The following is a 27,054-nucleotide window of genomic DNA, read 5'->3' on the forward strand; positions in this document are numbered from 1 at the left end:
GAATTTTGCGTGCAAATGGATGGAAATAGAAAACACTATCCTGAGTGAGGTATCCCAGACTCAAAAAGAGGAAAATGGGATGTACTCACTCATAATCGGTTTCTAGCCATAAAATAAAAGACATTAAGCATATAATGTGTGATCCTATAGAAGCTAAATAAGAAAGTGAACCCAAAGAAAATCATATAGTCATCCGCATGGAGAGGGGGAAGTAGACAAGATTCCAGGGCAAAAACTGGGAACTTGCGAGTGAGGTGGCATGGGGCAAAGGGGAAATGGGATGAGAAATATGAGAAGGGGAGGATGGGAGGAGCTCGGAGGATTGGGATGGTTGGGATATAGGAAGGATGGATACGGGAGCAGCGAAGTATATATCCTATCTAAGGGAGCCATCTTAGGGTTGGCAAGAGACTTGACTCTTGAGGGGTTCGCAGGTGTCCAGGAATATGTCCCCAGCTGGTACCTTGGGCAACTAAGGAGAGGGAACCTGAAATGACCCTATCCTATACTGATGAATATCTTGCATATCACCTTAGAACCTTCATCTGGCGATGGATCGAGGTAGAGACAGAGTCTCAATTTGGAGCAACGGTCTGAGCTCTTAAGGTCCAAATGAGGAGCAGAAGGAGGGAGAACATGAGCAAAAAATCAGGACCACGAGGGATGCACCCACCCACTGTGACAGTGGAACTGATTTATTGGGAGCCCACCAAGGCCAGCTGGTCTGGGACTGAATAAGCATGGGTTGATTCCGGACTCTCTGAGCATGGCGGTCAATGAAGACTGATGAGAAGCCAAGGACAATGGCACTAGGTTTCGATCCTAATACATGAACTGGCTTTGTGGGAGCTTAGCCTGTTTGGACGCTCACCTTTCTGGACGTAGATAGAAGGACCTTGGTCTTCCCGCAGGGTAGGGAATTCGGACTGCTCTTCAGTATCGAGAGGGAGGGGGAATGGAGTGGGGGGAGGAGAAGAGGAGTGGGAATAGGGGGAGGGAAGTGGGGGGAGGGCAATATTTGGGAGGAGGGGAAGGAAATGGGAAATGGGGAGCAGGTGGAAATTTTAATTAAAAAAGAATAAAAATAAATAAATAAGTAAAAAAAAAACAACTACTTCTTTATTTTATTTATTGTATTATGTGTAGTTGGAATTTTCCTTTGGGCCACCAAGAAACTCCCAAATAATTTATTATGAATGCTTCTTATTAATTATAAGTGCTTAGTCTTAGCTTAGGCTCGTCCTGCTAGCTTTTTGAACTTAATTTAACCTGTTTCTATTCATCTACATTTTTCCTTGGGGCTTTTTACCTATCTTTTATTCTGTATGTCTTGGTTTCCTGCTTCCTCCATGTGTGTCTGATTGGCCACTGGTTTCTCCCTGGTATCTCTTTTTCTTTCTTCCTTTCTAAGCCTAAATTCCTCCTGCTACTCAGTTTCCCTGCCTGCAAGTCCTGCCTATACCTCTTTCTTGCTATTGGCCATTTAGCTTTTTGTTAGACTAATCAGGTGCCTTAGGCAGACAAGGTAAAACAGCAACACATTTTTACATATAATTCAACAAATGCAACACGTCTTTACATAGTTATACAAATATTTTGTAACAATGAAACATCATTTCTCCTTTTACTTTTTTTCTTCAAACCCGCTCTTATATGCCTCCTTGTTCCCTTTCAAATTCATGGTTTTTTCATTAATTTTGTTACATGCATATGTGTATGTAACCTGCCCGATCTGTATGTTACTTGTCTGTATGCTGTCAGGGTTATAATTAGGTTGAAGGGAGATAAATACACAGGGAGAAAGGAGAGCAAAATAATAGTATGGATATGTGAAAAAAATCACAAGGATTCATACTGTTAAGTACCTAAGAAACTATAACACACACATACTTTAATTTAGTATAATGTTATTTGTATGTATGATTCAGGGCTCAACATTTGGTATTGGATAAGCATTTCGTGTACTCTTCCCACAGTAGGACTAAAACTGTTTCTCCACTCCCGGCATTTGTGAGTTCCCTATAGTTCTTTGTGTAGGGCTGGTTGGCCCCTTGTCCCTTATAGATTGCCTCTTGTCCTTATTCAGCTCATACTTAAGCAGCCATGTTAATAAGATTTTATTGGTGTAGATTCTGACATTCCTAGGAGATACAATGTCACAGCAAACTCCATGATGCTCTGGCTCTTATAATCTATGTGTCCCCTCCTTTACAATGTTTTGTGATACTTATGTGTAGTGATATTTCATTTGTATTTTAATAAAGAAAGTTTAGCTGAAGATCAGAGAGTAAGTGGTAGCACACACCTTTAATCTCAGTAGCCACACTAGTTTGCCATAGAAACCTGGCGGTGCACGCCTTTAATCCCAGTGGTGCACATCTTTAATCCCAACCTAAAGAATGGAATGCAAGACAGAAGGAGAAAGCTCTCAGACACAGTCTCATCACCCTGTTATTTGATTTCTCTGTTAGATTGCCTTCACATATGCATTTATTTCAGGAAGCATCGACTGTATCAATACCCATGCCACTGCACACTACTTCCGTGGCCTTAGTTTTAGCTGTTTCTCCCTGTATACACTCCCTCGTCCCTCTATTTCTCTCCTTGCACCTCCCCTCACCAGCCTGTACCTTTCTATTCTATTTCTTCTTTCCTGATGAGATGCTTCTCTCCTCCTTAGTCTGTTACTCTATGCTTAATCTCTGTGATTCTGTATATCCACATGTAAGCTAATACATGCCACATTTGGCTTTCTGTGTCTGGGTACCTCACTCAGGGTGATTTCTCCCCATAGTTCTACCCATTTACTGTGAATTTAATTCTTTATAATGGCTGAGTAATATTCATTTGTATAAAGGTTCCAATTTTTATTATCCATTCATATTCATGTCTTGGATATGTTATCCAATTTCTGGGCATTGTTAATAGAGCAGCAATGGACATGGTTGAGTAAGCATCTCTGTGGTAGGATGAAGGTTCCTTTGGGTAAATGCCCAAGAGTGATAGAGCTGGATCACGAGGTAGATCAGTTCCCATCTCTCTAAGGTAAATCCACACTCATTTCCATAGTGACTGTATGAGTCTGCACTCCTACCAGCAGTGGATGAGTGTACCCCTTATTCTATGTCCTTGCCAGCAGGAACTGTCACTCGTATTATTGATCCTAGGGTATCTGACAGGTGTAAAATGGACTCTCAAAGCAGACTTGGTTTGCATTTCACTAAGGACTGAGAATGTTGAACATTTAAGTCTTTCTCAGCCACTTAAGATTCCCTATTGAGAATTCTCTGTTTAAAAATTCCCAGTTTTAATTGAGTCATTTGTTTTCTTGATATCTAGCCTTTTGAGTTCTTTATACATTTTGTTTGAGTTTTTTTGTATAATTTTGGATATTAGCCCTCTATTGGGTGTGTAGTTGATAAAAAAATATTTTACCATTCTGTAAGCTGCCACTTTGTCTGAATGATGGGATCTTTTGTCATGCAGAAGTTTTTCAGTTTCATGAGATCCCATTTATTAATTGTTGAAATTAGTGTCTGTGTTAATAGTGTTCTGCTCAGAAAGTCTTTTCCTATGTCATTGATTTCAGGGATCTTCCCTTCTTTTTCTTCTGTTAGGTTCAAGATATCTGGTTTTAGGTTGAGGTCTGTGTGGGAATTCCTTTCCATTAAATATTTTTTGGGATGTGGGGGTGTGTCAGCAATAGGGTGGCTTCTGTGTGCTGACATGATCTCTTATAAGGGAGAGAATGGTCTCCCATGTATTTCTGGTTTCTTCATCAAAGATCAGGAGTCCGTAGGCACTTGAATTACACCTGACTTCTCAGTGGAAACCATGAAAGCCAGAATGTCTTAGATAGATGTGCTGCCAACACTAAGAGACCATGAAGGCAATCACAGCAAAGCTTGCATTCACCATCAATGGAGAAAAAAGATATTCCAGGACAAAAACAGATTTAAATAATAGGTAGCCACAAACCCAGCCTTACAGAAACTACTAGAAGGCAAAGCACAAACCAAGGAAGCTAAGAACACCCATAATAACACAGACATCTGACAACTCTCCACCACCACAACTCAAAGAACGGAAACACACACTCTAATAGTAGGTTTCAACACTCCTCTCTCACCAATGGACAGGCTAAACAGACAGAAACTTAATGGAGCAATAAGAGATATCACAGATGTAGTGAAACAAATGAAATTAATAGACATCTATAGAACATTCCACCCAACAGAAAAGAAAATACCTTCTTCTCAGCATCTCATGGAACCTTCTCAAAAATTGATCACATAATCAGTAACAAAGCAAACATTCACAGATACAAAAGAAAATGTAGTAACCAGCTGTGTACTATTGGATTACCATGGAATAATGCTAGAATTCAACAACAATTCTACCCCCAGAATGCCTACAAACTCATGAAAACTGAACAGTCAACTACTCTCCAGAAGATGACATCAGATACCTTAGAATTAGAGATATAAGGGATTGTGAGCTGCCATATGGGTGCTGTTAACTGAACCTTTGTCCTCTGCAAGAGCGGCAAGTGCTCTTAATCATGGATTCATCATCCAAGCCCTAGCAGGTACTTCATTTTTTCCCTTAAACCCAGATGTCATTAGGAAAGATCCTTTTACAGATGGTGCTGAGAAAACTGGGTATGTACCTGTAGAAGAATGAAATCAGGTGGAGTCTCAAACTACATGAAACATTGAAAATAGATCACAGACTTCATGTGAAGACAGGACATGCTGAAACTGCAGGGAAGACACATCAACTATGTCCCGTGTCAACAATCATCCTATGCAGAGGTAGGAACTTCTGAATGGACTGTGACAGCAGAGAACACAACCCAAGGACTGACACATGGATTATAGCAAACTAAAAACCTGCCTAACAATGGAAGGAACCTCACAACTGAAGAGACAGCTTACAGATTTGAGAAATCATTGCCAACTCTGTATCGCATAGGGTTCTATTATGTAAAAACAGCCAAGATTAAACCAAATCCAATCCATACATGAGGTAATGAGGTGAGCAGACAGTCCTCAAAGGAAGAAATAGAAATGGCAAATAATATTTGATGATGGGTTCAACATCCTAAGCCATCAGGGAAAGGTGAAATTAAAATGATTTATACTCTCACCTTACTAGCTCAGAATGACTTTTATCAAGAAAACAGAACAACAGATGCTGGCAGGAATTTGAGGAAAGAGGAAACTTTACTCACTGCTAGTGAGCATAAAATGCAGCTACTGAGGAAATCAGTAAGTAGGTTTGTCAAAAATGAGAAAGTGGTGGGACAGATGTCTCAGGGAAAAGCACTGGCTGCTCTTACAGAGGAACTGGGTTTGGTTCCCAGCACCCACTTGGTGGCTCAGAAGCATCTATAACTCCAGTTCCAGGGAATCCCTTTCTGGCCTCCACAGTCACCACAGATGTAGACATATATTGTAGGAAAAATATTCACACACATAAAAATAAAAGATAAACAAATCTTTGAGGACGACAACCAAAACTATCACATGATCTGCCTATATGCCTCAGTGATAAAGAGCACTTCTTGTTCTTCCAGAGGACCAGCATTTGATTCCCAACACTCAAACCAGGCAGTTCACAACCACCTGTAACACAAGCCCCAGGAGTTTCTGACATCTCTCATCTCTGTGATCACACACACACACAAAAACACACACACAGATTTAAAAGTAAAAAAATGACATTTGTAGGAAAATGGGTGAAATTTCAATTCAGAATGTTAGCTGAAATAAACTGCGTTCAGATAAGCACTATGTTTTCTCTCATGTGTGTAGCCTTGATTGAAGTTTCTATGTGTGAGTGGGTCGGTGTCCATGTGTGGATGACTCATGAAACTAGAGAACTGTGAGAGGGAAAAAGAGACCTGAAGGGTACAGGAACACTGACAGAAGATAATGCAATATTGTACTGGGAGAGCAGAAATTAGGTTGTTGTGGGCAATGGAAAAACAGCAAGAATGGGACAGAGGGGAGGGCAAGGCAAAGGCCAGAGGGCAGGGTGTGGAAGAAGAAAACATGTGTAAAAATGCCATTATGAAATCTACTACTTTGTAGCTAACTTAATAATCTTGTAATGGGAAATACTTGTTCCTGTAGCCATCGCCCCACTTGAAATGGAGTCCATGGGGCAGGTGTTGTGCTACATTAGTTCAGACATCTATTACAGTACCAGGCATATGGTCATGCATAAAGCATTTGCTGAGCCAGTTGTTGCCATGCATGCATCTAATTCCAGCATTTAGAGGACTAAGGAAGGCCCAAAGATTCTGGCTAGAGACTCACCTAATCTGAGCAAGACCTTATCTTAAATAATAATTGCCTATTTGCCAAATACATTTTGATAGCAATTATTGAGCTTTGTATATTATGTCTGTCGGTGATTGGTTTGATTTTATTATGATGCCTATAAGTTGTTGTACACGCATATAGTAGCCTCTTGATAATTGTGCTTATGTTCTATGACAACTCTCATGTTTAAAAACCATCTGACCTTTAATTATTTGAAAGCATTCATCTGTAAAATAATTTGTTAATAAATCATTTTGTGAGAGTTAATATTTGATTTTTTTCTGGTTATTTTGACTTTTCCATTTTGATATTTTATTGTTTATGCTGTAATCCATCTTAATATCTATTTTCTAAAATTTAGAAAGGTTTTTGCTATACATACCAGGGTAACCTTGGACTTGTTATGTAGCTCAGGCTAACCTTGAACTCAAGATTCTCCTCTCAGCTTCCAGAGTGCTGGGATTACTGGCATGCACCACCATGTCTTGCTCAATTATTTTTAAAATAAATTATGTGTCTAGGTGTTTTGTAAACTTTGTACATCATGTGCACACAATGTTCAGGTAGGCCAGAAGAGGGCATCAGATCCAGGGGACTGGAGTTACTGAGGGTTGTGATTGACCAAGCAGGTGCTGGCAATGAACACAGGCCCTTTGGAAGAACAAGTGCTCTTAACTGCTGAGCTACCTCTTCAGCCTCTCGTCAATTATTATGTACATGTATATTTATGCATATAAACATCTTCACTGCATGTAAGCATGTGTGTTGTGTGCTCCTAGATGAGAAGAACTGCAGTTACAGATGGTTTGAGTTTCTGTGTGAGTGCCAGAAATTGAATTCAGGTCCTCTGCAAGAGCAAACAGTTTTCTTAATCACAGAAAAAACCCTCCAGTCCTACATACATATAGTTTTTCTTTTCTTTTATTCTTCTTTTTTTTTTTTTGAGTCATGAGTTTACATAGCCCAGAACAATGGATTCTCCTGCTTTCCAAATCTGGGATTATAGGTATGTCCTACTGCACAAATATTTAGATCATCAACTCTTTTGGTTTTATGGGACAGGGTTTCTTTGTGTAGGCTTGGCTGTCTTGGAGCTCACTCTGTAGCCCAGGCTGGCCTCTAACGCATAGAGCTCTTCCTGCCTCTGGCTCCTGAGTGCTGGGATTAAAGGCATGTGCTCCCACCACTACCACCACCGGGCTTCATCAACTTTTTCTTCCTTCATTTCTTTTCCTTCCTTCCTTCCTTCCTTCCTTCCTTCCTTCCTTCCTTCCTTCCTTCCTTCCTTCCTTCCTTTTTTTCTTTAAAAACTTATTTTTATTTATATGAGTACTCTACCTGCACGTCCAACTTTGTCAGACGAGGACATGGGATCACACTATAGACAGTTGTGAGCCAGTATGTGGTTACTGGGAACTGAACTCAGCACCTCTGGAAGAGTAAGCAGTGTTCTTAGATGCTGAGCCACCTCTTCAGACCCTCATCAACATTTTCTTATAGACTGATTTTTGTTTAAATTTTTCATGACTCAAACTAACTTGCACTATTACTAAACATAGACCATTTTTCATTTTAAGATTTCCTGGCTGTTATGTATTTTAGATAGGGTCTTACTATGTGACCCTGCCTGACCTGGAACTTGCAATGCCCCCAGTGTCTGATAAGAAAGTGCTGGAATTGCTGATACAAGGCACACTCCTGACCTCTCTTTTATTGAGGAAGGGAAAAGGGTCTTCCTAGTAAAATGTAGTTGTTTTGTTTTGTTCTTTTTGGTGGTACTGGGAATTGAGCCCAGGTCTGAAGCCACATGCTAAGAAAGTACTTTACCACAGGGCCATGTTTGTAGCCCATGTCAAATGCCATAGAAATTGTTAACGGTGAAAACAACTTTGTGTGGATTACTTGAATAGCTATTTTTGTAAAACTGTGGGTTTTACTTATACATTGCTTTTAAAAAAACAATAAAACTGGGTGCTAGTGGCTCACACCTTTAATCCCAGCAAATCCCAGCACTCCTGAGCCAGAGGCAGGCAGATGTCTGTGAATTCAAGGCCAGCCTGGTCTACAGAGTGAGTTCCACTGACAGCCAGAGCTAGACAGAGAAACCCTGTCTCAGACAAACCAGAATTTAAACCACACTGCAAAATCACTCAAATCAGACAATTTAATACCTTATATAGATGTTGGATATTTTTCTGAATAAATACTTTATCATGGATAGGTCTTGTATCCTTTATTTTTTTAGAACTTGAAAACATACCAAGTTGCATATTAAGAAGGCAATCAAAAACATTTCCTCCTCTGTTAAAGTCTGCATTATTTCAAGGCTATCCATCACACACACACACACACACACACACACACACACACACACACACACACACCATAAGAACAGCATCAAACATTAGTCTTTAAGCTTTAAATAACTAGAGACAATGCATTCCTAAAAGCAGGAGAGCATACCATGAAGTTACAGCAGTTTTAGGTATAAAATATGGGGGGAATGAAATGTACTTCTGTGACAGGGATATATCTCAGTGTTTTGTTCAGCTTGTGCTCAATCCTCAGCACCACAAATAACAAACCAAATTTCCTTGTGCATGACATTATCAACACATATATTATCCTTAAAGGTGTGTTTCAGGCCCATAGATCTTCTGTACCAAGTAGTCTAAAGGCCTGTTCAATAACCTAAACACTTTCGTCTCTATTTATGCCCCTATAACTGCTCCCTTTTTTGTACTCCCTTGTTTGCCATTGTGCCTTAAGGGAAAGTTGTCACCGAGTATCAAGAGTTAATATGCATGAAGAACTTAAGAGCAGTTGACCTATATAAACACTCAATAAATATTCAGAACAACTTGTAAAGGAGAGTCTGCCATTATCTCCATTAAAAAAGTGAAAAGTTCTATTTTATATTCTATGTATATTTTGTTTGTATAGGCATAACCACACATGCACGAGAGTGCCTATGGAGGTCACAAAAGGGGCACCAGATCTCCTTGAGCTGGAGTCACAGGCGGTTGTGACCTGCCCAATGTGGGTACTGGGAACTGAATTTGGGTCCTGTGGTAGAATAGGAATGACTCTAAACCACTGAGCAATCTCCCAGTATCTCCACTCTTTTTCTTTCTTTTTTTGGAAGACAGGTTTTTCTGTGTAGCTCTGGTTGTCTTGGAATTTGTCTGTAGACCAGGCTGGCCTCAAACCCAGAGATTAGACTGCCTCCGTTTAATTAAATACGTGCACCACCGCTCAACCTATCCCCATTCTTATACACAAGGGATTCAAAGTACAAAAAGGTGAGGTCATACACCAGGTCATACAAATAACAGACTGTTTCCTGTCAATCTGTATCAAACTTCCCCACCTCCAATCCAGACAAGTGCTGATCTAGACTAGACATGTTCTCCAAGGTATGTATATCTAGGTATCACTACATCAAAACTAAGATGTTGTTTGTTCTTCTCATGCTCATCCTTTCATGCATACATTGCTACCTAGAGACTGGCTGCTAGGACAGTCTGAATGCAGCAGCAGAATAGATTCTAACTGTCTTTCATTAGTCAGATATTAAAGGGATCTGACGTTAAAAGGGGAGACCATGTTTTGCTGCCCAATGAAATTGTTTTGCATTGGAAATATTTTAACTTTATTACATTTATTATTGTGTGTGTGTGTGTGTGTGAGAGAGAGAGAGAGAGAGAGAGAGAGAGAGACAGAAAGAGAGCGAGCAGTTGGTGGTCAGTAGCTGCTGATGCAGCAGGTTCTCTTCTACCATGTGGGTCTGGGGATTGAAAGCAGGTGTTTGGGTTTGTTGATAAGTGCCTTTACCTGCTGAGTCATCTTGCTTACCCAGATTTTTTTTTTAAATTAAAAGCATTGTAGGTGGTGGTGGCACGCACCTTTAATCTGAGCACTTTGGAAGCAGAGAAAGGTATATCCCAAAGTTCGATGCTAACCTGGTCTACAGAGTGAATGCCAGGAAAACTAGGGCTGCATCGAGAAATCTTGTCTCCAAAACAAACCAAAACAAACAAAGAAGCAAATAAATAAATAAAACCATTTTAGTTTTGAAACCTTATAATAAGATTGTTATTTTAAATTGAGTTTATATTGACATTTTCTTAGTTTAATTGCTAATATAATTAATACTGCCAGACTTAGACAGTAAAACCAAAGCTCTCTGAAGGAATTACTAACCTTTGGAGAGTGAGCGACTCAAGTGTGGAACTAGAGAAGACCCACTTTCACCATCTGATTCTACAGTTTCTGAGAACTAGGTACAGAACATGGCAGCATGCAGCTGAGATCCATAGTTGGAGGCACTTACGCTTGATGGGTATAAAGGTCTGGTTCGTCGAGGTCCTGAGATCTTAATTCCTGTGTGGAGAGGCAGCCAGCACCACTGGTGGAAATGGAACTGCGCTTCATGCTCAGAACCTAATTCATGATTTCAATATCAGAAAAATGTTCCAGATGCAAGTGGATCATTAAGCAATAATTGTCACTTTTATTCTGAAGTAGAAGAGTAACTAAGTTTATTCCTTTACGATAGTATTTTCCCTGTGTGCTGTATTTGTTTGTCATGTATACTTAAGTCCTCACTAAAGATAACACCTATGCAACTTCAAGTATTCAATACACTCGAGCAAGACAATGCAAAAATGAACATATATGATTCCTGCATCACACGGCAATCCATGATCGCAAAATTTCAATTTGTTATCCCGAATACATCACTGGTATCTCTTATGTCTATTTCAATGGTAACTCACAGACTGCTTGACAAGAAATCTCAGGCTCCTTAACTCTCCTCAAAATGTTTCCTTTGGCTTCAAAATCAGGATTCATTCTCTTTTCCTAATATCTACTTTTCTTGCTTTATGTTTAACCCCATAGTTTAATACCCACTATTGTCTTTCTGGTTCTAATCTCCCTTTCAGTAAAGACAAGCAATCCGTTCCATAACATAATGTAGAGGCTGCTTCCATTCTCAAAATATTTTAGTATCATAAGCATACCTATGTCAGACCCTGTCTTCGTCTCTGCAGCACTAGACGCTAGCCACTCAGCTTTTTCTGGTCCTGCCCTGGCTTCTTTCTAGGATAAGACAGAACTCACTGTTGATAAAATTATATATATATATATATATATATATATATATATATATATATATATATATATATATATATATGTAGTGAAGAGAAGTCACGCTATGCGATAAGGCTTATACAGGAGGCTTATTGGAAGATGAGAGAGAAGGGACAGAGAAGGCAGAGAGGGGAGCAGACTAGTCCCATGGGGTAAAGAGTGCGGGAGAGAGAGGGAGGTAGACACAGGAGAAGGGGGAGGTTAGGGGTAGGTCCACCTGTTACAAGGAACCATAGCAAATGTGCCCAGAAGTGGCTACAGGTGAAGTGCTCTTAGTGGCTACAGGTGAGGAGGTTTCCTGTCAGGACCCTAAGGACAGGCAGGCCAATGCAGATTCCCAAATACTAACACCAAATAATAACACCCACTTTATTGTTTGTTTGAGCTGGGGACTTTAGCACAATAGGCTGTGCACTGAGTCACATCACTCCTTGTTCGACTGCTTACATTCCACTTAGGTCTTATTCTCAAGCCTTCAGTTTCCCAGACTTTTTCTTCTTACATGGCTTTTCAGATGCTGCATTACCACAGGAACGCAGTGTTTTAACCTGTCCCTCCCAGGCAGTCCTCCCCTTCTCCCCCTCCCTGCGGAACACCTTGGTCAGCAATCAGCATCCTCTTTTCCCTCTCCAGGCGCTGCCCACACAAACTTACTGATCCCTGAACCCAGAACCTGGCAGATGCCGCCCCAGGTCTCTGATGCCACAGAGTTTCTTAGCAGGAACAGAGTTAACCCCATGCCAGCAGTTACCTTTCTCTCTGGTTCTTGACCCCCAGCGCCCACGTCCAATAAAATGCACAACTGCTTAGGAAGACACCCACCAATGCCAACCAGGAGCCATTTGGATTTTAAAGTCTCTGCCTGCGTGACGTCAGAAAGCCTCTTGCGAGTACTCTTAAGCAAGAAGGCTATGCCAGTTCCCAGACAGTGGTGGGAAGTCCTAGGGCAAAAGCTTAGATTTCTAAATCTTGCAGCTGTTGTGCCTCTGGCTAGAATTGTAGTTTTGTCCCTAGCAGCCCTTTTGAGTTTCAGTCTTTCCTAGCCATCAGTGTGTCTCCTCATCTGTATTTGAGACAATCAAGTACTTTTGCAGCAGTGCCCAGTTGTTTTCCATAGTATCTTTTATTGTTGTTTTGTTTTGTAAAATATCCCTGGGGCTGGTGAAATGGCTCCATGGGTAAGAGCACTGCCTGCTCTTCCAAAGAAATGGGTTAAATCCCCAGGACCCATAACTATAACTCTAATTTCAGGAGGTCTGATGCCCTCTTCTGGCCTTGGTGGGCACCAGACACACGTGTGGTATACAGACATACATGTAGGCAAAACACTTTATACATAAAATAAAAATAATAAAGATCTTTTTTAAAAAAATAAAGGCAAATAAAAAGTATTCTTGTACAGTTTTATCAGGACCTAAGTTCTCAAAATTCATTTCAACACTCATCTTAGTTTCAAGATGCCTTAAGAAGTACAAAATTTGCTGGTCAGTGGTGGTACATTCCTTTACTCCCAGTACTCAAGAGGCAGAGGCAGGGGGATCTCTGTGAGTTTGAGAAGAGTCTACAGAAGAAATACAAAATCACTTTAGCTAAGACATTTGAATTGGAAGTATTATCTCTGTTTGACCAAGACCTCCCATATTTTGTCATTACAAGGTCAATTAGTAAGACTATTGTAATAGCTATTGCTTATGCATTAACTACTCCTGGATTCTTTTTATAGAAGACTGAAGTGAGAAAGGATTAATGTTCTACGGGTGCTTAAATAAAGCAAGTTTTCACATACTAGTCCTTCTAAAATCATTCCTCATCAAAGAACTCATTGAAACATTTTTTTTTGTACAAATTTTAAAAAGTTGAAGTCTACAGTCATCAGGCTGGTAGTCATAGATACACAAAAACCTGACAAGCTTGCTTTCTATGTCTACTTCTGAATGCCACTCAGGATCAAGTGAGATAATTGTATCAGGATTTTAGCTTAGTGATACATGGCGTTAATAAATTAAAATTCATCCTAAGGAATATAGTGGGAAGAAATGATAATGTAATCAAGTTGAATTTAATTTGCTAGATATTTTATAATGACATTTTAAGTCATAAGCAACTGTAATATACTTTACTATTAGAAACTCTTTTAATTAATGCAGGCCACCTTATTCCCATGTGGTTATGCCGTGGCAGTATCTGTGAAAAATTCTTCAGAGCGGTTAATAGGGATATGTTACATCTCTTTTTATCTTCTTTTTTTTTCTGAGACAAGCTTGTCTATTTAACAGTCTTGGCTGTGTCCCTTTTTTACCTTTTATGTTAATTCTTTAAAAACAACTACTTCTTTATTTTATTTATTGTATTATTTATAGTTGGAATTTTCCTTTGGGCCACCAAGAAACTCCCAAATAATTTATTATGAATGCTTCTTATTAATTATAAGTGCTTAGTCTTAGCTTAGGCTCGTCCTGCTAGCTTTTTGAACTTAATTTAACCTGTTTCTATTCATCTACATTTTTCCTTGGGGCTTTTTACCTTTCTTTTATTCTGTATGTCTTGGTTTCCTGCTTCCTCCAAGTGTGTCTGATTGGCCACTGGTTTCTCCCTGGTATCTCTTTTTCTTTCTTCCTTTCTAAGCCTAAATTCCTCCTGCTACTCAGTTTCCCTGCCTGCAAGTCCTGCCTATACCTCTTTCTTGCTATTGGCCATTTAGCTTTTTGTTAGACTAATCAGGTGCCTTAGGCAGACAAGGTAAAACAGCAACACATTTTTACATATAATTCAACAAATGCAACACGTCTTTACATAGTTATACAAATATTTTGTAACAATGAAACATCATTTCTCCTTTTACTTTTTTTCTTCAAACCCGCTCTTATATGCCTCCTTGTTCCCTTTCAAATTCATGGATTTTTCATTAATTTTGTTACATGCATATGTGTATGTAACCTGCCCGATCTGTATGTTACTTGTCCGTATGCTGTCAGGGTTATAATTAGGTTGAAGGGAGATAAATACACAGGGAGAAAGGAGAGCAAAATAATAGTATGGATATGTGAAAAAAATCACAAGGATTCATACTGTTAAGTACCTAAGAAACTATAACACACACATACTTTAATTTAGTATAATGTTATTTGTATGTATGATTCAGGGCTCAACATTTGGTATTGGATAAGCATTTCGTGTACTCTTCCCACAGTAGGACTAAAACTGTTTCTCCACTCCCGGCATTTGTGAGTTCCCTATAGTTCTTTGTGTAGGGCTGGTTGGCCCCTTGTCCCTTATAGATTGCCTCTTGTCCTTATTCAGCTCATACTTAAGCAGCCATGTTAATAAGATTTTATTGGTGTAGATTCTGACATTCCTAGGAGATACAATGTCACAGCAAACTCCATGATGCTCTGGCTCTTATAATCTATGTGTCCCCTCCTTTACAATGTTTCGTGATACTTACGTGTAGTGATATTTCATTTGTATTTTAATAAAGAAAGTTTAGCTGAAGATCAGAGAGTAAGTGGTAGCACACACCTTTAATCTCAGTAGCCACACTAGTTTGCCATAGAAACCTGGCGGTGCACGCCTTTAATCCCAGTGGTGCACATCTTTAATCCCAACCTAAAGAATGGAATGCAAGACAGAAGGAGAAAGCTCTCAGACACAGTCTCATCACCCTGTTATTTGATTTCTCTGTTAGATTGCCTTCACATATGCATTTATTTCAGGAAGCATCGACTGTATCAATACCCATGCCACTGCACACTACTTCCGTGGCCTTAGTTTTAGCTGTTTCTCCCTGTATACACTCCCTCGTCCCTCTATTTCTCTCCTTGCACCTCCCCTCACCAGCCTGTACCTTTCTATTCTATTTCTTCTTTCCTGATGAGATGCTTCTCTCCTCCTTAGTCTGTTACTCTATGCTTAATCTCTGTGATTCTGTATATCCACATGTAAGCTAATACATGCCACATTTGGTTTTCTGTGTCTGGGTACCTCACTCAGGGTGATTTCTCCCCCTAGTTCTACCCATTTACTGTGAATTTAATTCTTTTTAATGGCTGAGTAATATTCATTTGTGTAAAGGTTCCAATTTTTATTATCCATTCATATTCATGTCTTGAATATGTTATCCAATTTCTGGGCATTATTAATAGAGCAGTAATGGACATGGTTGAGTAAGCATCTCTGTGGTAGGATGAAGGTTCCTTTGGGTAAATGCCCAAGAGTGATAGAGCTGGATCACGAGGTAGATCAGTTCCCATCTGTCTAAGGTACATCCACACTCATTTCCATAGTGACTGTATGAGTCTGCACTCCTACCAGCAGTGGATGAGTGTCCCCCTTATTCTACGTCCTTGCCAGCAGGAACTGTCACTCGTATTATTGATCCTAGGGATTCTGACAGGTGTAAAGTGGACTCTCAAAGCAGACTTGGTTTGCATTTCACGAATGACTTAGAATGTTGAACATTTAAGACTTTCTCAGCCACATAAGATTCCCTATTGAGAATTCTCTGTTTAAAATTTCCCAGTTTTAATTGAGTCATTTGTTTTCTTGATATCTAGCCTTTTGAGTTCTTTATATATTTTGTTTGAGTTTTTTTTGTATAATTTTGGATATTAGCCCTCTATTGGGTGTGTAGTTGATAAAAAATATTTTACCATTCTGTAAGCTGCCACTTTGTCTGAATAATGGAATCTTTTGTCATGCAGAAGTTTTTCAGTTTCATGAGATCCCATTTATTAATTGTTGAAATTAGTGTCTGTGTTAATAGTGTTCTGCTCAGAAAGTCTTTTCCTATGTCATTGATTTCAGGGATCTTCCCTTCTTTTTCTTCTGTTAGGTTCAAGATATCTGGTTTTAGGTTGAGGTCTGTGTGGGAATTCCTTTCCATTAAATATTTTTTGGGATGTGGGGGTGTGTCAGCAATAGGGTGGCTTCTGTGTGCTGACATGATCTCTTATAAGGGAGAGAATGGTCTCCCATGTATTTCTGGTTTCTTCATCAAAGATCAGGAGTCCGTAGGCACTTGAATTACACCTGACTTCTCAGTGGAAACCATGAAAGCCAGAATGTCTTAGATAGATGTGCTGCCAACACTAAGAGACCATGAAGGCAGTCCCAGAGTACTATTTGCAGCAAAGCTTGCATTCACCATCAATGGAGAAAAAAGATATTCCAGGACAAAAACAGATTTAAATAATAGGTAGCCACAAACCCAGCCTTACAGAAACTACTAGAAGGCAAAGCACAAACCAAGGAAGCTAAGAACACCCATAATAACACAGACATCTGACAACTCTCCACCACCACAACTCAAAGAACGGAAACACACAAACTAGAACTCAAAGCATACATCAAACCCCACACTCTAATAGTAGGTTTCAACACTCCTCTCTCACCAATGGACAGGCTAAACAGACAGAAACTTAATGGAGCAATAAGAGATATCACAGATGTAGTGAAACAAATGAAATTAATAGACATCTATAGAACATTCCACCCAACAGAAAAGAAAATACCTTCTTCTCAGCATCTCATGGAACCTTCTCAAAAATTGATCACATAATCAGTAACAAAGCAAACATTCACAGATACAAAAGAAAATGTAGTAACCAGCTGTGTACTATTGGATTACCATGGAATAATGCTAGAATTCAACAACAATTCTACCCCCAGAATGCCTACAAACTCATGAAAACTGAACAGTCAACTACTCTCCAGAAGATGACATCAGATACCTTAGAATTAGAGATATAAGGGATTGTGAGCTGCCATATGGGTGCTGTTAACTGAACCTTTGTCCTCTGCAAGAGCGGCAAGTGCTCTTAATCATGGATTCATCATCCAAGCCCTAGCAGGTACTTCATTTTTTCCCTTAAACCCAGATGTCATTAGGAAAGATCCTTTTACAGATGGTGCTGAGAAAACTGGGTATGTACCTGTAGAAGAATGAAATCAGGTGGAGTCTCAAACTACATGAAACATTGAAAATAGATCACAGACTTCATGTGAAGACAGGACATGCTGAAACTGCAGGGAAGACACATCAACTATGTCCCGTGTCAACAATCATCCTATGCAGAGGTAGGAACTTCTGAATGGACTGTGACAGCAGAGAACACAACCCAAGGACTGACACATGGATTATAGCAAACTAAAAACCCGCCTAACAATGGAAGGAACCTCACAACTGAATAGACAGCTTAGAGATTTGAGAAATCATTGCCAACTCTGTATCGCATAGGGTTCTATTATGTAAAAACAGCCAAGATTAAACCAAATCCAATCCATACATGAGGTAATGAGGTGAGCAGACAGTCCTCAAAGGAAGAAATAGAAATGGCAAATAATATTTGATGATGGGTTCAACATCCTAAGCCATCAGGGAAAGGTGAAATTAAAATGATTTATACTCTCACCTTACTAGCTCAGAATGACTTTCATCAAGAAAACAGAACAACAGATGCTGGCAGGAATTTGAGGAAAGAGGAAACTTTACTCACTGCTAGTGAGCATAAATTGCAGCTACTGAGGAAATCAGTAAGTAGGTTTTTCAAAAATGAGAAAGTGGTGGGACAGATGTCTCAGGGAAAAGCACCGGCTGCTCTTACAGAGGAACTGGGTTTGGTTCCCAGCACCCACTTGGTGGCTCAGAAGCATCTATAACTCCAGTTCCAGGGAATCGCTTTCTGACCTCCACAGTCACCACGGATGTACACATATATTGCAGGAAAAAATATTCACACACATAAAAATAAAAGATGAACAAATCTTTGAGGACGACAACCAAAACTATCACATGATCTGCCTATATGCCTCAGTGATAAAGAGCACTTCTTGTTCTTCCAGAGGACCAGCATTTGATTCCCAACACTCAAACCAGGCAGTTCACAACCACCTGTAACACAAGCCCCAGGAGGGTCTCACATCTCTCATCTCTGTGGTCACACACACACACACACATACACAGATTTAAAAGTAAAAAAATGACATTTGTAGGAAAATGGGTGAAATTTCAATTCAGAATGTTAGTTTAAATAAACTGCGTTCAGATAAGCACTATGTTTTCTCTCATGTGTGTAGCCTTGATTGAAGTTTCTATGTGTGAGTGGGTCAGTGTCCATGTGTGGATGACTCATGAAACTAGAGAGCTGTGAGAGGGAAAAAGAGACCTGAAGGATTAGGGTACAGGGACACTGACAGAAGATAATGCAATATTGTACTGGGAGAGCAGAAATTAGGTTGTTGTGGGCGACGGAAAAACAGCAAGAATGGGACAGAGGGGAGGGCAAGGCAAAGGCCAGAGGGCAGGGTGTGGAAGAAGAAAACATGTATAAAAATGCCATTATGAAATCTACTACTTTGTAGCTACCTTAATAATCTTGTAATGGCTTCTTCCTTCTGTCCCCTTTCCTCTTTGGGCACATAACACCATCCAGCTCAGTCTGTCTGGCACTGGGGGCAAATCCTCAGGGCAAGTAGGCAGGCAAGACTTCCTTTGTTTTACTGGCTTGCCTGCACCAACCAAGGTAGGCGCTTTGTTTACGAACTACCCAACCTGCACGGAGATCTGATCTCGGCACCAGGAGAGACAGCAGTGGGGTGAGTTTGTGACCAGCGGCGGCGGAAACAGCCCTGGACAGGGAACTCTGAAGTTCCTCATCCCCCACCCTATACTCCCTGGGCTCCCTGCAGGGGCTCTACACCCTGCATACTGCCTCTCTCTTCTTGTCCCACCCAGCTTGCATCCAGAACCCTTCTTCCTTCTGCCCCCTTTCCTCTTTGGGCACATAACACCATCCAGCTCAGTCTGTCTGGCGCTGTGGGCACATCCTCAGGGCAAGTAGGCAGAGGAGACTTCCTTTGTCTCACTGGCCTGCCTGCAACAAGCAAGGAGAGATATTACTGGAGCACCAGGAGAGCTATCACTGCAGAGAGCCATCACTGGGAAGGTACATCAGTAGGCAAGGAGACCTGATCTGGTAAAAGAAGATCCATAGGTGAGCAATCGGAGAAAGAGATGGGCAGGCGCCAATGCAAGAATTCACCCAACAATCTGAAAAACTATATGAAACCACCAGAACCCAGCGACCTCCCAACACGAGGACATGAACACCTTAATCATGAAGAAGTAGATGAAATTGACTTTATGAAAGTGATTGACGCCCTTAAACAGCATGTAAAAAATGCCCTTATAGAAATGGAGGAGAAGTATAACAGAAAGTTTGAAGAATTGAGTAAATCAGTGAATGATACCCTAGGAAACCAAGGAAAAACAATCAAACAGATAATGGAAACAGTTCAAGACTTAAAAACTGAAATGGAGGCAAAGAAGAAAACACAAACAGAAGGCCAGCTGGACAGGGAAAATCTAGGTAAACGAATAGAGACTAAAGAAGCAAGCATAACCAACAGAATACAAGAGATAGAAGAAAGAATCTCAGATTCTGAAGATACCATAGAGAAAATAAACACGCTGATCAAAGAAAACAGCAAGGCCAACAAATTCTCATCACAAAACATTCAGGAAATATGGGACACAATAAAAAGACCAAACCTAAGAATAATAGGAATAGAAGAAGGAGAAGAAGCGCAGCTCAACGGTCCAGAAAATATATTTAATAAAATTATAGAAGAAAACTTTCCCAACCTAAAGAAAGATATACCTATGAAGGTTCAAGAAGCATACAGAACACCGAATAGGCTGGATCAAAAAAAAAAAATCCTCTCGCCATATAATAATCAAAACACAAAGCATACAGAATAAAGAAAGAATACTAAGAGCAGCAAAGGAAAAAGGCCAAGTTACTTATAAAGGTAAACCTATTAGACTTACACCTGACTTCTCTATGGAAACCATGAAAGCCAGAAGGTCCTGGATAGATGTACTGCAGAAACTAAGAGACCATGGATGCAAGCCCAGACTACTATACCCAGCCAAGCTTTCGTTCACTATAAATGGAGAAAACAAAATTTTCCAGGATAAAAACAAATTTAAACAATACGTAGCCACAAATCCAGCCTTACAGAAAGTAATAGAAGGAAAATCACTAACCAAGGAGTCCAACAATGACCACAATATCTCAGACAACTGGAGACCCTTCACCAGCGCAACACAAAGAAGGGGAACACACAAAATTTACAACTTAAAAAATGACCGGAGTTAACAACCACTGGTCATTAATATCACTTAATGTCAATGGACTCAACTCTCCTATAAAAAGGCACAGACTAAGAGATTGGATACGAAAACAGGATCCAACATTCTGCTGTTTACAAGAAACACACCTCAACCACAAAGACAGACACCTACTCAGAGTAAAGGGTTTGGATAAGTCTTATCAAGTAAATGGACCTAAGAAACAAGCAGGGGTGGCCATACTAATTTCTAACAAAGTTGACTTCAAACTTAAATCAATCAGGAGAGATGGAAAGGGACATTTTCTACTCATAACAGGAACAATTCTTCAGGATGAAGTCTCAATCCTGAATATCTATGCCCCTAATATAAAAGCACCCACGTACGTAAAAGAAACATTGTTAAAACTCAAGGCAGCCATCAAACCGCACACATTAATAGTAGGAGACTTTAATACTCCTCTCTCACCAATGGACAGGTCAAGTAGACAGAAACCTAACAGAGAAATAAGAGAATTAATGGAGGTAATGAATCAAATGGACTTAACAGACATCTATAGAATATTCCACCCAAATAGGAAAGAATATACCTTCTTCTCTGCAGCTCATGGAACCTTCTCAAAAATCGACCACATACTCGGTAACAAAGCAAACATCCACAGTTACAAAAAAATATTAATAACCACCTGTATCTTATCAGATCACCATGAATTAAAGCTAGAATTCAGCAACAATGCTACCCCCAGAAAGCCTACAAACTCATGGAAACTGAATAGTCAACTACTGAACCATACCTGGATTAAAAAAGAAATAAAGAAAGAAATTAAAGTCTTCCTTGAAGACAATGAAAATAAAGAAACAACATACTCAAACTTATGAGACACTATGAAAGCTGTTCTGAGAGGAAAGTTCATAGCACTAACTGCCCACTTAAAGAAAACAGAGAAAGCACACATTGGAGACTTAACAGCCCACCTGAAAGCTCTAGAAAAAAAAGAAGCAGACTCACCTAGAAGGGGTAGAAGACTGGAAATAATCAAACTGAGGGCTGAAATCAACAAAATAGAAACACAGAAAACAATTGAAAGAATCAATGAATCAAAAAGCTGGTTCCTGGAGAAAATCAACAAGATTGATAAACCCCTATTCAAACTAATCAAACGGCAGAGAGAGAATTTGCAAATTAATAAGATCAGAAATGAAAAGGGAGACATAACCACAGACACAGAGGAAATTCCAGAGAATCATTAGATCTTACTACAAAAGCCTGTATGCCACAAAACTGGAAAATGTAAAAGAAATGGACGCTTTTTTAGATAAATACCATTTACCAAAGTTAAACCAGGACCAGGTGAACAACCTAAATAGGCCTGTTAATCGTGAAGAATTAGAAGCGGTTATCAAAAACCTCCCTTCCAAAAAAAGTCCAGGACCAGATGGTTTCAATGCGGAATTCTACCAGAACTTCCAAGAAGACCTAATACCTATTCTCCTTAATGTATTTCACAATATAGAAACAGAAGAGTCATTGCCAAATTCCTTTTATGAAGCTACAGTAACTCTGATACCAAAACCACACAAAGACCCAACCAAGAAAGAGAATTACAGGCCAATCTCACTCATGAACATCGACGCAAAAATCCTCAACAAAATTCTGGCAAACCGAATCCAAGAACACATTAGAAAAATTATCCATTATGATCAAGTAGGCTTCATACCAGAGATGCAGGGCTGGTTTAACATACGCAAATCTATCAATGTAATCCATCATATAAATAAACTGAAAGAAAAAAACCGTATGATCGTTTCATTAGACGCTGAAAAAGCATTTGACAAAATTCAACATCCCTTTATGATAAAAGTCTTGGAGAGATTAGGGATACAAGGGTCATACCTAAATATAATTAAAGCTATATACAGCAAGCCGACAGCTAATATCAAACTAAATGGAGAGAAACTTAAAGCCATCCCACTAAAATCAGGAACACGCCAAGGCTGTCCACTCTCTCCATACCTCTTCAATATAGTTCTCGAAGTTTTAGCAATAGCAATAAGACAACATAAGGGGATAAAGGGGATTCAAATTGGAAAGGAAGAAGTTAAACTTGCATTATTTGCAGATGATATGATAGTGTACATGAGCGACCCCAAAAACTCCTCCAAAGAACTCCTACAGCTGATAAACGCCTTTAGTAACGTGGCAGGATACAAGATCAACTCCAAAAAATCAGTCGCCCTCTTATACACAAAGGATATGGAAGCAGAGAGAGAAATAAGAGAATCATCATCTTTCACGATAGCCACAAACAGAATAAAATATCTTGGGGTATCTCTAACCAAGGAAGTGAAAGACCTATTTGACAAAAACTTTAAGGCATTGAAGAAAGAAATTGAAAAGGATACCAGAAAATGGAAGGATCTCCCTTGCTCTTGGATTGGGAGAATCAACATAGTAAAAATGGCAATTCTACCAAGGGCAATTTATAGATTCAATGCAATCCCCATTAAAATCCCATCAAAATTCTTCACAGATCTTGAAAGGACAACAATCAACTTTATATGGAGAAACAAAAAACCCAGGATAGACAAAACAATCTTATACAATAAAGGAACTTCTGGAGGCATTACCATCCCTGACTTCAAACTCTATTACAGAGCTACAGTAATGAAAACAGCGTGGTACTGGCATAAAAACAGAGCAGTCGACCAATGGAATCGTATAGAAGACCCGGATTTTAACCCACAAACCTATGAACAACTAATTTTCGATAAAGGAGCTAAAAGTATACAATGGAAGAAAGAAAGCATCTTCAACAAATGGTGCTGGCACAATTGGATGTCAACCTGTAGAAGAATGAAAATAGACCCATATCTATCACCATGCACAAAACTCAAGTCCAAATGGATCAAAGACCTCAATATCAATCTGAACACACTGAACCTGATAGAAGAGAAAATGGGAAGTACCCTACAACATATGGGCACTGGAGATCGCTTCCTATGTATAACCCCAGCAGCACAGACATTAAAGGCAACATTGAATAAATGGGACCTCCTGAAACTGAGAAGCTTCTGTAAAGCAAAGGACACTGTCATTAAGACAAAAAGGCAGCCTACTGACTGGGAGAAGATCTTCACCAACCCCGCAACAGACAAAGGTCTGATCTCCAAAATATATAAAGAACTCAAGAAACTAGACCTTAAAAGGATAATTAACCCAATTAAAAAATGGGGCACTGAACTGAACAGAGAATTCTCAACAGAAGAAGTTAAAATGGCCAAAAGATACTTAAGGTCATGCTCAACCTCCTTAGCGATCAGAGAAATGCAAATCAAAACAACTTTGAGATATCATCTTACACCTGTCAGAATGGCTAAAATCAAAAACACCAAGGATAGCCTTTGCTGGAGAGGTTGTGGAGAAAGGGGTACCCTCATCCATTGCTGGTGGAACTGCAAACTTGTGCAACCACTTTGGAAATCAGTGTGGCGGTTTCTCTGAAAAATTGGGATCAACCTACCCCTGGACCCAGCAATACCACTCTTGGGAATATACCCAAGATTTGCCCTATCATATGACAAAAGCATTTGTCCAACTATGTTCATAGCAGCATTATTTGTAATAGCCAGAACCTGGAAGCAACCTAGATGCCCTTCAATGGAAGAATGGATGAAGAAAGTGTGGAATATATACACATTAGAGTACTACTCTGCGGTAAAAAACAATGACTTCTCGAATTTTGCATGCAAATGGATGGAAATAGAAAATACGATCCTTAGTGAGGTAACCCAGACCCAAAAAGAAGATCATGGGATGTACTCACTCATAATTGGTTTCTAGCCATGGATAGGGGCCACTGAGTCTATAATTTGTGATCCTAAAGAAGCTAAACAAGAGGGTAAACCCAAGGAAAAACATATAGATATCCTCCCAGCTATGGGAAATAGACATGACTGTTGGGCAAAAAATTGGAATCTTGTGGGGGGGTGGGATGGGGATGAGGGGTGATGGGAGAGAAAAGTGTGAAGGAGAGGATGAGGGGAACTGGGGGAATCGGGGTGATTGGGGATAAAGGAAGGTTGGATAGGGGAGCAGGGAAACTCATACCTTAGGTAAGGGAGCCACCTAAGGGGTGGCAAGAGACTTGAACTTGGAATGGCTACCAGATGCCCAGGGCAATGTCCCCAGTTAGTTCATTGGGGCACCTGAGGATAGGGAACCTGAAATGAACCTATCCCATAATCATACTGATGAATATCTTGCATATCGCCATAGAACCTTCATCTAGCGATGGATGGAGATAGAGCCAGAGACCCACACTGGAGCACCGGACTGAGCTCCCAAGGTTATAATGAGGAGCAGAAGGAGGGAGAACATGAGCAAGGAAATCAGGACCACGAGGGGTGCACCCACCCACTGTGACAGTGGAACTAATCTATTGGGAGCTCTCCAAGGCCAGCTGGACTGGGACTGAATAAGCATGGGTTGAAACTGGACTCTCTGAACAAGGCTGACAATGAAGGCTGATGAGAAGCCAAGGACAATGGCACTAGGTTTCGATCCTAATACATGAACTGGCTTTGTGGGAGCGTAGCCTGTTTGGATGCTCACCTTCCTGGGCCTGGATGGAAGTGGGAGGACCTTGGTCTTCCTGTAGGGCAGGGAATTTGGACTGCTCTTCAGTATCGAGAGGGAGGGGGAATGGACTGGGGGGAGGAGAAATGGAGTGGGGATGGGGGAGGGGAGTTGGGGGAGGGGGCAATGTGTGGGAGGAGGGGAGGGAAATGGGAAACGGGGAGCAGTTGGAAATTTTAATTAAAAAAGAATAAAAAAAGAAAAAAAATATGTATGACTTATAAATAAATACAAGATTTCTGCTTTTCTTCTGTATTTAAAAAAAAAAAAAGACCAAACCCAAGAATAATAGGAATAGAAGAAGGAGAAGAAGCGCAGCTCAAAGGTCCAGAAAATATATTTAATAAAATTATAGAAGAAAACTTTCCCAACCTAAAGAAAGATATACCTATGAAGGTTCAAGAAGCATACAGAACACCGAATAGGCTGGATCAAAAAAAAACATCCTCTCGCCATATAATAATCAAAACACAAAGCATACAGAATAAAGAAAGAATACTAAGAGCAGCAAAGGAAAAAGGCCAAGTTACTTATAAAGGTAAACCTATCAGACTTACACCTGACTTCTCTATGGAAACCATGAAAGCCAGAAAGTCCTGGATAGATGTACTGCAGAAACTAAGAGACCATGGATGCAAGCCCAGACTACTATACCCAGCCAAGCTTTCGTTCACTATAAATGGAGAAAACAAAATTTTCCTGGATAAAAACAAATTTAAACAATACGTAGCCACAAATCCAGCCTTACAGAAAGTAATAGAAGGAAAATCACTAACCAAGGAGTCCAACAATGATCATAATATCTCAGACAACTAGAGACACTTCACCAGTGCAACACAAAGAAGGGAAACACACAAAATTTACAACTAAAAAAATGACCGGAGTTAACAACCACTGGTTGTAGGGACATAGCCCCACCCATTGGGGGCGTGTTCGCCTCGGGCTAATTTTTACGGATAAAGCTGCCGGGCGTGAGCCCAGCAGCCCTTTTCTTTCGCTCGCTTTTCCAGTAATCCGCGGGAACCTGTGGTCCTGTAAGTCTATTTCCTTATTAAAGCTGTATATATCTATATAATCTGTCTACATTCATTTGCGCCACCACATTTGGCGTCCCAACGTCAGGCTATTTTGCCCCCGACCCGGCACAGGGGGGGCGCAAGCTCCACCTTTCCCAGCTAGTTGCCTGAGCTCAGGAAGGCGATTTACAGCGCGCTCCCTGCTCGCTTTCCCTTCCCCCACTCCAGGCCACTACAGTCGCAGAGCAGCGACCCCCCACAGAGCAGTTAATAGCTCCCTGCTTCTTCCAAACCCTCACTGCGTGATTTAAGGGAAGCACCTGCGGTTTTGAAGAAAAAGCCGCCAACCCCTTCCCTTAACTGGCAGTACAATAATTTTTGTTTTGAGTTAATTGTTTCAGACCGGCTCTGGCTTAGACCACGTGGACTCAGGTGCATTTCTTTAGCCAACACTGGCAGGAAAACTTCATTACAGGTACATAATTTTCTTTTATAAATAAGAAAAATGTCTGAAAACATTACCATTCAAGACTTTAACAGCCTTTTCAGTTGTACCATGTGGGAGATTTTACAAGAAGTGTCTGTCAGCCCACAGATATGGATCTTTCTGGGATTCGTAGTTTTCCTTGGTACTGTATGGTTTGATAATAGAAATATGATAAAGTCTTTACGAGACGAGGTTGAACGCTTAAAAACAATTGAGAATGACAACAATCTTCTCAAAAATCAGTTTGAAGTTCTCCAGGCAGAGAACATATCTTTGTTTAACACAACTCGACAAACTGAAAAA

This window comes from Chionomys nivalis, chromosome 10, assembly GCF_950005125.1.
Source record: "Chionomys nivalis chromosome 10, mChiNiv1.1, whole genome shotgun sequence".
NCBI lineage: Eukaryota > Metazoa > Chordata > Mammalia > Rodentia > Cricetidae > Chionomys > Chionomys nivalis.